At 36.6% G+C, this 14115-nt stretch overlaps 1 long non-coding RNA gene across 1 annotated transcript; it reads left to right on the top strand.

Annotated features, from left to right (window-relative positions):
- The first annotated feature begins 5996 nt into the window (after positions 1-5996).
- LOC148127726 (uncharacterized) lies at positions 5997-12848 on the top strand. Its single transcript, XR_015745178.1, has 3 exons — positions 5997-6422; positions 8198-8721; positions 9769-12848. It is a non-coding gene; the product is annotated as an uncharacterized LOC148127726 (long non-coding RNA).
- Positions 12849-14115: the final 1267 nt, after the last annotated feature.

The raw sequence follows: 14115 nt of genomic DNA, 5'->3' as shown, positions 1-14115 counted from the left end.
CTCTGTTCCTTTCCATTGACCTGGCAGCCAAACTATTTTTGACAGAAGTCTATTGATCCTCAAGAAGACCAATCCCTAACACTACCCATGCTGGCAACCTGTTACTTATGCTAAATTCACCCAGTTTTTCTTACCACCTTTAAAAAATAGGAATTGATGACACTTTGCTTGCCAGCAAGTGACACTAGGAATGATGGCAAATAAAGCCAAGGAAATTCATTAATCACCCTTAAACTGTCCTGTAGGAAAGTTGCAAGGACATAAACATTTGCAGTTTCATTACTAAGGCAAATCAGACCTCAGCCATGAGGCAGCACAAATTATGTTGTATTTTTCTGATGACTCATAGACTGGAAAAATGCCAATCAACAGTTGCAAGGAAAAGCTTTACTCCAGAAAATACTTAGGTATTCCAGATTGGTAAAGGAAGTAATATTCAGTCTATTTTGAATGGCATGGTTCTTTGTTAAAGAATCAGATTGCAATCTAGAAATGCCTTTCACATCTGGATGACTATATGGAATCTGTGCTAAAAATGTGTGTTTAATTAGCTGAGGCTGATAAATCTGTTCCATACCCCTTAGGATATGAAATTTGTAAAATGGTTTAGTTATACCCAGACTGAAAAGCAGTATTACCATGTATTCCACTCCCTTTAACAAATCTTTAGGTGTTATTTTGATCTCAATTTAGATGAAACAATATTTTTAAATACTAATCTGTGGGATCATTAAATCAAATTATGTAGGAAGTTATCTGTTCCAAGATTTTGTTTGGTTATAGAATATTTTAATGTGTATTTGTCTAGATGTTTAGATTATTTTGTACTGTTTTGTTTTAAATGTAGCTGCCTAAAATCACTCTTAGTTGAACAGATTCTAAATTTAATAAATAAATAAAAAATCAACAAGCAAATAACTGATATCTTGTTTAGTAAAAGCAATTGCTCTTTGGTTTTGGCATTATATGTGGAAAATTATGTATTTTGTATTTACTAAAATTTTGTATTTTAGTAACTAATTTGATCATTTTGGCTGTTTATTCTAAAATATTTACATAATTTAGATCCCACCCAACACCAGTTGGCTTGTACACACACAAGCATTATCTCTGTCTGTCTGTCTGTCTGTCTATCTATCTATCTATCTATCTATCTATCTATCTATCTATCTATCTATCTATCTATCATAGCTGAATGATTCAAGCAAGAAAGGAGTATTTCCATGTTTTAATAAATAAATATAAACAGATTGAATCTAGACTTTGCTTTAATTAGCATAGGCTCACTGAAATTTAGTTAATTTGATCTTAAGAGTTATTTGATCTTGATTAATAGATCTACTTTAAAATATTATTATGACTAGATGTAACATAATTTATACCAGTTCCTAGACAAGCGATTAATCAAAAAATAATACAATTCTTATTTTTTATTAAGAATTATTGCAGATTGATACCCTCAATCAAGAGACATAAATAAACTATACCAATTTTTGCTAAATGTTTAAGTACCATGCACACACATTGGAAAATCAGAAAGATGTTTTGACAGCTAGCTTGCAGGATTTTTCATATGGTTTACTGAAAATTCAGCAGACCTTTGCATTCAAACATGTTTCTTAATTTGTCAGAGCTCTGCAGTTTTTCTTTGGGTTTGTCCCTTAGAGAAAAACACTTAATTTTGGACACAATAAACAGGTTAAAATCTGCTGAAAGGACAACAGCTGACACTCATCATTGGCTGCAGCATGTGTTTCTCAGAAACTGGAGGAACAGTGAAGGACTCTGATTCACAAGTCCCTCCCCCTCCTCTGCTTTTGCCTTCATCTGATAGATATTATTAATTGCAGATTGTGAAATATGGAACAATACAAAGCAGCTGTGAAATATACTAGAGATTTTCTTTGGGGTATTGTTATTCCAATAGCACCTACTTTTGTTACTCTACTCCAAGACATGATTGGCACCGAATGCATTTTATAAGCTCATTTCCAGACATTTCCAGCTCTCTAGGTCATAATGTCTGAAACATTCTTAGCTAATATGTATATAATTTATTTATTAGAAACAAGAGAGGGTAATCATCTATTATGCGTTGAAGAGTTAGAAAGGGAGACTTACAGTGAGTGTAGCTGTTATCTTCATCTACTTTAGCTCTGAAAGCAACTACCCTCTATGTATAATTAATTTATTATACTCAAGTCTCTGATGAAGTGGTTCAAATACAGGAATAATTGGAAATAAGTGGAGTGATCTTCATATGGAAAAAAAATGGATGGGTCCATTTTCATTTTTCTGGATCTACTCAAATGCTATCCAATGATTCCAAATCTATTCCTATATTTGAAGGTGGTAGATATTTCTATACAAAATGCTGTTTTTCCACACAGAGGGTTCAAAAGTAAATGGAGAGGGGGAGTTGGATTTTTTTAATTCAGGCAACATTGTTTTTAAAGCTATATTAACTTTTGTACCCCTCAAAATGGTTTCTACCCAAATATATCCCAAATTTGGGGTGTAGTTTTGTATCATTTTGATCCATCAAGGTTAGATTTTGTACCATTATATGTAAAGGAGTTCATACATTTCAAACTAGGCATCAGAATTCACATCTAAGAAAGCAGTGATGCTGCTATTCACTCAGTATCTTTGTCAAAATATGGTACTATATGGTCCTTTAAGTTTGGATATTTTGCCACACCTTGTCATTTCTCATAATTATTTGATATATCCTTTCTTTGGCTCTTTTTTATTGTGACACAAGAAACATCACCTTAGCAGGAGTGCTTGTCATTAATTCCTTCTCTAATATCTTGTAGCCCCCTGCTTTTGCTTTCAGTGGTGAAATCTAGCTATTTTAACTTGTGTCAGGCATGTTTTTGCTGTTTTTAATTTTTATGCAAGCATCATGTTTCCCTCCAGTGACTCCTTTGTTTGTTTTGTAAATGTAAGATAAATATACATGCATGTGCACATACATATGCACATCAGAGGTGGTATTCAGCAGGTTCTGACCAGTTGTGGAGAACCGATAGCAGAAATTTTGAGTAGTTTGGAGAACCGGCAAATACCACCTCTGACTGGAGATTTTACAGTATGCCGTGCCCACCAAGCCACACCTACAGAACCGGTAGTAAAAAAATTTGAATCTCACCACTGATGCACACATATATTTCCCTCAGTACTTCTGAAGATTGATGTCTGGATACAGAAATGAGTCAGAAAATTAAAAAATAAAGTTTTGTATAGCATCCCAGAAACAGCAAAGGTTCTATTTATTACAAACTAGTACAATGTTTCCTATCAATGTTGTACCACTTTCTTCAGCCTAGCTTAGGTTGTACTAATCAGTACTTGCAGCATATATTAACTAAGGGGAGTTTTTTGAACTTGTGATTTGAAATGTCTATGCCCTCTTACATATAACTTATCAAACTGAATCTTGATAGAACAAGAAGTATCAGTTATGAGTGGAAACCACATTTTCAGAGTCGGTGGTTGACACATGTAGTTGTTTTGTTTTCGTAAGCTAAGCAGGAAACAGATCTTTGACAAAATGACTGAATGTCCTCTTCAGTACTACAGTTAAGTTGTATCCGGTTGTACTGTGAGATCTTAGGCAGAAGCTGCTTTTTACTATCTGATTTTTATTCTTTCTTAAAGGTTAATTTGTCAAAAGTTAAACATATGACTTTCTGAATGGAACACCTAGTCTTCTACAACTGAATTTCAGGCCTCTTGTTTCCCGCTGATTGCTTGGTCTGTCATTTTTACCAAAGAAGGATGAATCATTGCCAAAATCCACATATATATTCCTGGAAAGGCCGCAGTGTTAATCTTGTGGCTTCCTAAAAAAAAGAAAAAAAGAAAAATACAATGCCAGATTAACTTTGAGAACAGAATCATGTACCAATCACTTCTCTCAATTATTCAGTGGAAGAGTGTTACAGGTACTCTAATGTCGATTAATGTTTTATTTTAAAAAAAATTGAACTTTTTTGATTTTCTAAAAATGAATTTATTTGTGAAATAGTGTAACAGGCTAGACTGCTACAGGTGTTCTGGTATTGCTGTGTTGAAAATGCTGAAAGCACAATTTAAAAATATCACAAGGACTATTTGTTTACAGAAACAGAAATGTAAGGATTTTTTTTTTAAAAAAATGCAAAAATAGAAATTAATGCTTTATTTAAATATATATTTCATTAGTGTCCAATAATTGTTCCATTTGAGAAAAAAGTTATTACATGCAATAATTATGTTTAAATGTGTATACTATTTTGAAATGTATACTTAAATCAATTTTATGTTAAAACTAATATTTTAATGTTTTATCTTGTTGCTTTTACCTGCTTATAAGCTGCCTAGAATCACCTCTAAGTGAGATGGGCAGCATATAAATTTAATAAATATGAAATATGATACACTTCGTGATCTCATAAGGGGAGAGGATTGTTTTCTATCAAACAGGAAAATTAATTAATAGCAATCAATAGGAGCCACAATTAATTCAATTATTGGCAGAATTGAATCAAATAAATAAAGAAGCTTCTAAATTATTTTGACAGTTCAGGATTTTCACTCATTGAATGGGAGACTGAATGAATTATATCGCATATTTGCACATTTTTTTAGCATATATAAAATGCACTTTTAAATATGTTTTAATTGGGCACCCTAGATATTTATAGGTGCTTTTTGCTCAATAGATCATATTTCCGTGTAGACCTGTATAGAATCAGCTGTAGATGTGAGAATGAAATGGACTATTAAGTAAAAGATGAGAGAAAGAGAGAAAAGAAAACCCATAATACTTGAATTACAAGGAAATATATGTATCCCTGCCATGCTCTCCCTCATAACTCGCTCTCATTATCTCCACTTAAGAAACCAATAAGAAGCTATTAGCTGAATGAAAAGGAATCAGAAGGGGGATCATAGCATTTTCTTGACCTAAAAGTGAGTTTCAATCACATGCAAAGAAGGCAGTGGTGGGATTCAAATTTTTTTACTACCGGTTCTGTGAGTGTGGCTTGTTTGTGTGGTAGGGGAAGGATACTGTAAAATCTCCAGTCAGAGGTGCTATTTGCCAGTTCTCCAAACTACTCAAAATTTCCGCTACCGGTTCTCCAGAACTGGTCAGAACCTGCTGAATACCACCTCTGAGAGAAGCTACACATATACAAGATGCCAGTTATCAGTTCTGTGAATTGTTGTACAGATCAGTACAGGCCTGTCTGCTCATTTCATCTCTATTCTACTAACATTATTGGGTAGTTTATACCCAAGATAATGTACAGAGGTTCCTTGTCTCTTCCCTGTCTCCCATAATTACATTATTGGATGAACTATCTGGCTCCCTGACTTGAATTCCACAGAAGCTTCCCCAATGTTATACACGGAGTGGCTAGATAAGGATATGTATTATAATATACAGTGGCACCACTTTAATCAATTGTTTGCCCTCTGTCAACTTGAGAGTGCTACTCCTACTTACTGTTAGGAATGAAGCTGGTGAGGCAGGAGACCATTGGCACGATTGCCCCCCAAGCTTTGATAAATATTGGCCAAGGAGAGAGTCACAAAAAACTAATAGAGGCACATCATTCTCCAATCATTTTATGCACTTTTTATTTATGCACTTTTCAGGCATGATTAGGCCTGGCTTGTTAATTATAGATTATTTTTTAAATTTGTACTGAATTTGTTATATGATTTCACCTTATTGTGCCAGGAGTTAAAATAGTCAAGCATAGCAATACTATTCAGGGTTATTAAAATTATCTGGAGATAAATTACATCATTTCAAGGCAGCCTTAGAAGCACATGCTCCACCAGGTTCAAAATCTTTTCTGATACGGGATATTGTGGGGATCATTTTATTAACATTCCAAGATGGATGGTCATGAGACAAGGCAGAGAAAGGATCTCTGTGCTTCCACTCCTTCCCCCACCTTTATTTTTCCCATGAAAAAGAGCTCACGTTACACCCTGTTCAGGATTGCATCTACGCACGGCATGTTCTGTAACATGTGTTTTCAAATGTTGTTCCACATGACTTCTACTGAAAATCAACACCCAAGAATATATAAATAGGAGCAGAAGATAGTAAACAACTTTCTAATTATAGTGAGTTTATAGGAAGACATACTCAAGATGGAATTTCCCCCCTTCCACCTCCTTGTATTTGTAATGTGGTGCACCAGAAGATAAAAGTAAGAGAGCTGAAAAAGGCCCGCTCCAGGTCTTTCAGACAGATTGTCTACAGAGATTCTCGGTCATCCAGATCATGGTTGTCCCAAAGATGCTTTTTCCAAGAGGCAATTGGACTTCCTGGTTTTTCCTTGAAGACGTTTAACTTCTCATCCAGACAAGATTGTAGAGTATTCCAGCCTTCCAGTTGAAAGGTCCATAGACCTTAGGTAGTTAGAACAATACTTTGCTTATTTATTTAAAACATCTGACTTCCATCATATTATCAAGGCACTTTGCAGTATATATGTGATGGAGAGCAATACACTACAAGGAGCTAACTCTGGGGTAATAGAGGTAGAATAATTCTCATGGTTGAAAAATGCTAAAAAAATTTTTTTAGTGTAATCTATGTATACATTTTAGTAACTTGGTTACAATGCTTATAACAGGGTTTCTGTGTGTGTGTGTGTATATGTGTGTATTATATATACATATATGTATACATATACATATATATGCAGGTCTTGGCGTGTTCGCGTCTTTTCCCATGTAAGATTGAGAGTATCTTGGCGACATTTCGATGAGGTCCCACTCGCCATCTTCAGGCTGGGGCCTCGTTGAAACTTCGCCAAGATAGTCTCAATCTTACACGGGAAAAGACCTGAACATGCCAAGACCTGGATACCTGTACCTGTGAAAATCTATGAAAACAAATACATATATATATACATACATACATACATACATACATACATACATACATACATACATGACAAAAGAAAGTTGAAATTTTAAAGCGGGCTTGATCAGACTGAAGCAAGTAGGGAGAAAAATATCCAATATACCTAGATGAAGCAGCTCGGCAGTTCCTTAAAAAGTAGGCAACTATTCTACTCTAATCCAGTCATTTGGCTTAGAATGGCATGTACCCTATATAATCAGTGTTTCTCAAACACAAGAAATAGTTGACTACAGAGAAGAAAATACAAATAACTTCTATGACTGCTACTAGGAAAGGGATTGGAAAGAAGTCTGAAAACCATCTTCTGCATTCTTGTTGAACATACATCATGACCTTACCTATCATGTTTTTCAAACTGCATTTCAATCATAGAAGTAAGGTGTGCACTGTATTGTTATTTTGCAGTGAACAGGGCTAATAATATTACCACGATCCCAAAAATGAAAAAGCATTACCTATACCAAATAATGATGCAATTTTGATAATCAAGAAGTGAATTCATTTGCAACTTAATACACAAAGCAGCAATGTGAGAAAGTTTTCTTCTTCTTTTCTTTTAACAACAATTTATTTATTAATTTACCGTATATCTCACACTTCTGAACCACCCGTTATAATCTTCATTCATAGACTAATTTTTGTTTGAATGTCCTTTGCTACATTATATGGAATTCACAAGATGATTTTATAAAGTTTACTTTTGAACACAATAGCCTCTTCTGTTGTATACTTTCACGCACTGAAATATATTGATGAAACTGTTACCCATTAAGATACAGAAGATAATAAGTCTTTAAAAGAGGCTACTAACAGCTGAGATTAACATTTCATTGTTGAAATGTGATGGAAATTAAGGAAGATTATATCTATCATTTTTATATATATTGGGTTTAAATATAATTTAAACTGTATTATTTGCAAAAATAGATGGGAAGTACAGATTAGAGGTAAGAACTTTCTCACCATGACTGGTCTGGGTTTTGTAAACTATTAAAAAGTAGGGTTTAAATACTGCAAAATTGCACTCCTGCAAACTAGAGCTCTCTGATAAATCAAGAGATTGCATACATAATATATTTGTTTACATATTATTGTAATAATTTAAAAACAAGACTAGGGAAGGATAGTACCATGCTGTTAGCCATTATGTTTGTTTCCATTGTTTTTTTTTATTTTAGTCATAATCTTTTGTTTCAAAATACACCTGCTTAGGTTAATAATCCAGATTGAATCCAAAGTTTTCCTTTCAACCACAATTAGGAACCATTGTTGGATCAATTCTTTTGTTGCTGAAAAGTCCTGCATTCTGCCAAATCTTTTGGAGGATTAGGGAATCTTCCAAAGCAGAGATGGGGTGCAGGAAAGAAGATGCAACACAGGAAAGAGCAAGAAGAATAAATCTATCAGCTGAAGACTGTTCATGTTATAATGGAAATAGCCCTCTATCATTTCATCCCCTTCCAGTTTGTTTCATCACGGCTTTTCATCAATTGGCTTCTTACAAGGAAAAAAGTAATCCTGAAATGAAGACTTCCTGTGGAGTCCTCGCTGCTCTCTGAGTTTGGCTGTTTGCTTGTCGATGTTTCATTACCAGACTAGGTAACGTCGTCAGGCACTGAATGTCAAGCATTCAGAAAATACCAATTTACTTAGGTAATGAAACATGCAAGCAAACAACCAAGGTCAGAGAGAATCAAGGACTTCACAGTTTACCTCTGAGCTACATATATTATTTTCTATTGGAGACTACCTGTTTTGCTACAGCTGTTCGTGGAAGAAAATGTGTAAGTTCCTGCTAAATTGGGAGCTTCTGATTAGTGTCTATAAAATGAATATAGAGGACAAACGCCATATATAGAATGTTTTTTTTAAAAGAAATCTTGTGCATGTTTATTTTTTTTTTCATATTGGGGCCCTTTGAAAATCATCCTGATCTTTGGATCAATGTTTTAAAAGTAAAGTTTTATTATTTTGTTTATTTATTTGATTTGTCAATTGCTTACAAGATAATAGATACAAGTATAAACATGAGTAAGAATACAGGAAATGAGTACAAATAACTGGGGACAATAGGACAGGGACAGTAGGCATGATGGTACACTTATGGACGCCCCTTCTCTTAGGAATGGGGTGAGGTCAATAGTGGTTAGTTTGAGGTTAAAGGAGTGGGGGTTAGAGGATGTACATACATAGTGTCAGAATTCATTGCCTTGGTGGCAAAATTCCATATTCCCACAAAGTAAATTAGATCTTGGTGTTCTTTACAATGTTGGAATGATTAAAACCCAATGGAAGCAGCAGGCCAGTCCCTGCCAACCACATCGCTAACAGCCAGATGGTCTGCCATTGGTTTCCAGTGCTATCCCCTCAGATCTTTCTCTGGGTATGTGTGGTTCAGGGGCCTAGGACAAGCCAATCATTTGATGACGGGCAGCTGCTGCTTAAGAAAAGGAGCTGAGGACATTCATTTCTTTAAACAGGCTGCTGCCATTTTTTTTTTATTTTGCTGAAGTTTTTCTATACTGCCACTGCTTCTGTCCCCAAACTCTCTAAAACAGTAATATGATTTGAAAATTGACTTCTATAAAGTCTACTACAACCAATGGATTCCCAATATTACCACCACCAAACACTTTTAATCTGAAAGGAATTGTCCTGTTCTAATACCTTTCTCTTTAAGAAGGTGTAATTGTGTGTTGGATTACGCTCAACATTGCTGAGAATTCAGCTTAAGTGTGGGTTGAGCTGTATTTTGGGAATAATCTAGCCTTTTAAAATTCGTAATGCAACTCCAGTTTTTCTGCAGTAATAATTCTCTTTTTTCCAAACAGCTCCTGACCCAAAATCTAGGTGTTGCTCAGAAAGTCTACATAGTCTACATATATCTTATGCATGTAGTGCTTTCAAGCAAGTATGAAAATCAAAATGTGCATTTCCTGTATATATGCAATTGGACTATAAAACCAAACTTCTTATTAGCTAAAATATCTTCCCACTTTTTATCCTCAATTAGCAGCTTGTTAAAATTATGGACAAGACATCAGCTGCTGGAAAATTTAGGAAGGCCCTGAGCATCACTTTTGAAATTCAAATTGCATCCTGTGCCTCATATGTGATTACAACTGTTAATGTTTAAGGGAGCTATTATTTGCAAAGCTCTCTGAAATTATATAGTCTGGATGGATAACTTTGAACACTAACTGACGTTATAATTATCAAACCAATGAATGTATAATCTGTAGAAAATTGAAATTGGGGGCTATATATACTGTCTGTAGATTTATATATGGCCAAAAAAAAAGAGAACAAAACCCCACCCTGGTTGAAATCCTTGTTTGTCTTTTTTGCCCCTTTTCTCATTCACAACTCTGTAACTCTAACAAGAATTTCTTCCAATCATCCCTCCCACGGTCACTTCCCAGTTTCCATCTCATAACACCCTGGTAGAGCAAGAATAGCCAGCCAATCCTTAGGGACTGAAAGCATATGCAATGTCAGACCAGGCTTCGAAAGGCACACCTGCCAGTAAGCATTAAACATCACAGATGCATGACCCTCACACTTCCATTACCTCCTTTGAGAAAATTGGGTAACTGTGGGATTTGGTGTCCAAATCAGAGGTGGTATTCAGCAGGTTGTGACCAGTTCTGGAGAACCGGTAGTGGAAATTTTGAGTAGTTCGGAGAACCGGAAAATACCACCTCTGACTGGAGATTTTGCAGTAGCCTTCGCCTGCCAAGCCCACCAAGCCACGCCCACAGAACCAGTAGTAAAAAAAAATGAATCCCACCACTGATCCAAATGTGTATAAATGCAAGCGTGAAGGACATGTATGCATGCATATTTTGTTTGTTGTTTATATGATGCATGTTTAGTGGCAGCAATTCTCAGAAAGGCCAAAGCTGCCCTGGAAGTGCATTCACTCACACACACACACACACACACACACACACACACACACACGATGTCTCTTCTCTCGGGGTTCAGCAGAACATCAGGACCAACCAGAGGGGCACACAGGAGGCTTCAGTGGAAGGAAAAGATAGAAAAGCTTACTTGACCGAGAAGGATTACGTTTAGATACTCCAATCCAGCCCCATATTTCTAAAAGTCATGGCTGATTGGAAAGGTTATTTTTCAAATATCAATTCATTATAAAAAGCCACTTTCAAGATTCCATTAATGTTCTTAAACCTGTGATCAAGATTAATTTTCCAATTCAATGACAGAGAATACTTTGCTTTACAGTTTACTGAACTGCATCAGCGTTTTTACCACAGGCTGTATTTTTAATTTCAGTGCTTAACTCAGAAATGGAAAACACTTTCAACCGAAGTATATTTGCCATTATGGAATAATACAGACTAACCATCACTGGGGTTTCAAAAAGTATGTGAGACTTTTCTCTCCAAAAGCCTATTGATAGCAGTGTTGATCTTTTGGAATTTTGTGGTAATTTCCACGTGGCGCTCTTGTAATGCCATTTATGAGGACCAAACCACATCATAGGGTTTTTGCTACATTTCATTTAACCATAGTGAAAACATGCCCGGGCTACATTTATTTGTTTGTTTTTTGCCATGCCCCCTTAGTAATACATTTATCCTCAGCGCATGGATGAAATAGACTTATATCATCCTTTGCTGTGTCAGAAGAAATATCCAGCTGGTGTCACAGTTCCAAACCAAGCCAGCAAAAGAAGAAGCCACACTGGGAGCAGAATGGGTCTCTTTACTGGAGTCTCACCTTGGCACGTGGTGAACAATACAACTAAAAGGGTTTCTAGACAGCATTATATTGGCTTCTGCTAGCCAGCTGGTTATACGGACTCAGCACACCCTGCCCTCCTGTTCCAGGTTGCTCCTGGATGGCTCCAGCAAGTACTCTTCAGGCCTGGATGGCTTCTGAACCGACCACAGCTAGCTTGCCTTCCTGGTTCCTCTCCCAGCCTGAGTTCCATCACCCGACACCCATCCATGTCCCCATGCACCCCCCTCACACTGCACATTGTGGCAATTTTGAACGGCACGCTCTCTTGGAAGTTGACATCTGGTTCAGTTCCAAGCCAGGAAAAAACTGCTGGAAATAAAATGGAGGCTGGAGCTGATTGGAAAGAAGGTCCATTTATCGATTAACAGAACCACCAGGGTTTGTGGTTCTGGGGCAGCTGACCAAATGATTGAATGAGTGGATGGATTTTTATAGGTTTCTGTGACTTTGAAGTTTGAACTGTTCTGGGGGTTGTGCAATGAAGGGGCTTGTATTCTGAAAGGATGTTGGGCAATTTCTATTGTGGCTAATGGCTTTTGTCCTGTGTTGGATCTTGGGTGAGGGGCTGCTTGTTCTAATCCTATTGCTCTGCTTTGGTTAGCTGTCAAACTTTGTAGCAAGGAATTTCAAAATATCCTATCTTGAATGGACTTCTGCTGGCAATATTTGCTTTGCTTATGAATGGAGCCATCTAGTTAGTTGGCATCCTCTTTCAATAAGTTCTTCATCTCCTTAAGTGCTGGCATCTGCTATGGGATATTAAGAAAGACTGGGGGCTGCTTTCTGCTCCTTAAAACATGTTTTCTCCATTTCTCCTTTAGGGAAATATAATATTCTGCCTTTTTTAATATTTCCCAAAATTTTTCATTCATCTAGGCAGGGATGAGGGTTCCCCTTTAAGTTGTTTTCATTAACTAAATACAAAAGAAAAAGCACACAAAATTATAAAAGAAGCACAGGAGGGATTGCTGAAAAGAAAAGAAAGAAAAACTTGTAAGAAGTATTTTTACACACATATGTATATCAATACATTGAGCCAATGATTTGTTTCACTCATCCAAGCCTGATCTATATTAATCAGTTCTGAAAAATGCTGAATGTTGGAGTCATGTGTTTATATTTTTGATGTTGAACAATAAGCCTTGATTGTAAGTCGATTTTCTTTGTTTGAAGTCAACTCCCATTTGCTGGAGAACATGAACATCTGAAAATATAAGATCTCAGATTTGAGTTAATACACAGAATTGCTTCTTACTAAAATAGAGTATACTGTATATATAGAATATACAGAATATAGTATTTAAATAAAATGTTAATTTCAACATTAATTGCATCTCCAATTTGGGGAACTTTTTTTACTTCTTTTTTATTGATGAAGTAAAACATGCAAGCAAATACATATATAATAGTTCCTTGACTTATGACCACACTTGAGCCCAAGATTTCTGTTGCTAAGCTAGACACTTAAGTGAATTTTGCTCCATTTTATGACCTTTCCTGCCACAGTTATTAAGTGAATCACTACAGTTGCAAAGTTAGTAACATGGTTGTTAAATGAACCTGGCTTCCCCACTGACTTTGCTTGTCAGAAGGTAACAAAGGTGATCATAGGACCCTGGGACACTGCAACTGTCATAAATGTGAACCAGTTGCCAACCAAACAGCCAACTTTTGATCACATGACCATGGTGACCAATGGTGGGCTGCAAATATTTTAACAACTGGTTCTCTGGCTGGGTAGGCGTGGCCAGTTGGTCATGTGACTGGATGGCTGATGTCATTCATCACACCCAGCCCTGCCTCCCGGCCATTCACCTCAAAGAAAGAGGTAGGATTCAGCCAGTTGGGGCTAATCCTGGCCCCGCCCCTCCCATTTTTGGGCCTCTTTTTGGGTCATTTTGGGACCAAATATGGCTCAAAGAACGGCCTGAAAATGACCTGAAAGGGGTGTGAAAAGGGCTCCCCAAAAAGCCTGAAAACAACTCAAATGTGGCCTTTTGGGGGTGTTTTCAGGCTTTGGGGGGGGCGTTTTCAGGCTGTTTTCAGACCAATTTTGGGCTATTTTCAGGCCATTTGCCAAATATTTGGGCCAAATATGGCCTGAAGAACAACCTGAAAATGGTCTAAAGACGGCCTAAAAATGGCCTAAAAACAGCCAAAAATACAGGCCCCCCAAAATGGGCAGGGGCGGGGGCAGCCAGTGGTGGGATTTTCCCGTTCACTGAACTGCACCTAATCTTAACTACCGGTTTGCCAGAACCAGTGCAAACCGGTAGCAGCCCATCTCTGATGGTGATGCTTCAACGGTCATAAATGTGAAATGTGAAAAAGAGTCATAAGTCACTTTTTTCAGTGCTGTTGTAACTTCAAATGGTCACTAAAAGAATGGTTTAAGTTGAGAACTACCT

Source organism: Pseudonaja textilis, chromosome 1, assembly GCF_049901715.1.
Source record: "Pseudonaja textilis isolate UNSWEBS1 chromosome 1, rPseTex1.2, whole genome shotgun sequence".
In the NCBI taxonomy this organism is placed as follows: domain Eukaryota; kingdom Metazoa; phylum Chordata; class Lepidosauria; order Squamata; family Elapidae; genus Pseudonaja; species Pseudonaja textilis.
This window is presented reverse-complemented; position numbering and strand designations above follow the sequence as displayed.